This window comes from Nicotiana tabacum, chromosome 3 (assembly GCF_000715075.1).
Source record: "Nicotiana tabacum cultivar K326 chromosome 3, ASM71507v2, whole genome shotgun sequence".
Lineage (NCBI taxonomy): Eukaryota > Viridiplantae > Streptophyta > Magnoliopsida > Solanales > Solanaceae > Nicotiana > Nicotiana tabacum.
In genome coordinates, this window is record NC_134082.1 from 177,409,146 (window position 1) to 177,411,413 (window position 2,268).

Here is a 2,268-nt window from a genome sequence, read left to right on the forward strand (position 1 = left end):
TTGTAACATAAACACTCAATCTATAAGGCTCATACATGGCAGGAAGTTTTGTTACATGGGGCATCGACACTTCTTGAAGTCAGGACATAAATATCGGAATGATGCAAAATCGTTTGATGGTACTAAAGAAACAAGACCTGCACCTTGTCCAGTATCTGGGTCACTAGTGTTGAATCAAGTTAAAGATATAAAATTTACTCTCGACCAGTCGAGTAAAGGGGTAAGTGGAGTGATGAAAAACACATGGAAAAAGAGGAGTATTTTTATCGATCTTCCTTATTGGAAGTCTAACTTGGTGCACCATAATTTTGATGTGATGCACATAGAAAAGAATGTGTGTGATAACTTAATTTATACATTATTGAATCTTGGTAAAAGTCTAAAGATAACTTAGAAGCTCGATTGGACTTGAAGGAGATGAAAATAAGATCAAGTTTATGGCCTCAATATCGAGCTAGTGGGAAAGCATATCTTCCTCCTACTTTTTTCACAATGTCTCAAAAGGAAAAGGAGTTGTTTTATGAATAAATACAAAATGCCAAGTTTCCAGATGGCTATGCGTCTAATATCTCACGTTGCATTCGCAAACGAAAGATATCTGGGTTAAAAACTCATGATTGTCATGTTATAATGCAAGAACTTCTTCCTCTTGCCTTGCGGAGATCAGTAGATAAAAGAGTTAGTTCCATTTTAATTGAACTATGTACATTTTTTCGTGTTCTGTGTAGCAAAGAACTAAAAGTAGAAGAGTTAAAGTTACTTGAAGAAAAAGTTCCGGAAACATTGTCTACTATGGAGAAACTTTTCCTCCCAAGATTCTTTACTGTTATGATACATTTGGTAATTCACTTGGCAGCTGAGGCTAAACATACGGGGCCAGTACAATATTGCTGGATGTACCCAATTGAGAGGTACGAAGAATATCACTGAATCTTTGTTATATATCTTTTAGTTGTTAAATATTATAATATCAAACTAATACCGTTATTTTATTCCATAGGTATTTGGGTACTTTGAAATCATATGTTCGTAATCGTGCATGTCCAGAAGGTTCGATAGCAGAAGCATACATAGCAATTGAGTGTATGGCATTTGCTCACGATATTTGGAGGGTGGATATTCAAGGTCTTATTGTTCAAGAAAATGCGGTGATGAGATTGAGCATGAGACTAGTAAAGAAGAATGTCTTTTTCCAACTGTCGGAGAGTCGTACGATGGAGTAGATGTATTTGAGTTGGATGAGAAAACAAGGTTGCAAGCACATCGGCATGTGCTTTTCAATTGCAAGTCAGAAGTGGTTGAAAATTATAAAAAGTAAGTGTTACATATATTATTTAATATATGTATATTACTTAATTGAAACAAAATTAATATATGCGAGTTACATGAATAGGGAACATATTGCAGAAATCAAGAGATCGCATCGTAAGCATCGTTGACTTAACATCAACTTGATCGTGTGCATTTCGATACATTTCATGAGTGGTTCAAGGAGCAAGTAAGTAGTAGGACTAAGTTATTGGTTATGTTAATTTATTTTCCTTGTACAGATATTTACATTTATAGTTGTATCTTTTATTTGGTTAGGTAAAGGATCTTGAAGCCACATCTAACATCTTAAAGGATGTTGATGTAACGACCTGACCGGTCGTTTTGAGCTTTTACACTTCCCTCGCCAGTTCTTGGGCATTGCTTGCCCCGTGTGGTGTATTATGACTTATGTAAATCATTAGTGTTGGGTTTCACATTAATCAGAATGAATTTGGAAGAATAGTCTCAGTTGAAAGCTTTGAATTTGAAAGGTTTGACCAAGAGTTGACTTATGTGTAAATAATCTCGGATCAGAATTTTTATGATTTGTCTAGCTCCATTAGGTGATTTATGACTTAGGAGCGCGATCGGAATTGGTTTTGGAGGTCCGGTGTGGAATTTGGCTTGAATTGGCGAAAGTAGTATTTTAGCGATTTCCGGTTGATAGGTGAGATTTTGATCCAAGGGTCAGAATGGAATTCTGAGAGTTTCTGTAGCTTCATTATGTGATTTGGGATATGTGTGCAAAATTTCATGTCATTCGGAGGTGATTTGGTCCGGTTTTTGATCAAATGCGTGTTTCGGAAGTTTTTGGAAAACTTAGGCTTGAATTCGATGTGAATTGATGGTTTTGATGTTGTTTGAGGTGTTTTGTTGATTGGAAAAAGTTTGAATGATGTTATGGGGTGTGTTGGCATGTTTGGTCGGAGTCACATGAGGCTCGGATAAGTTTTGGAA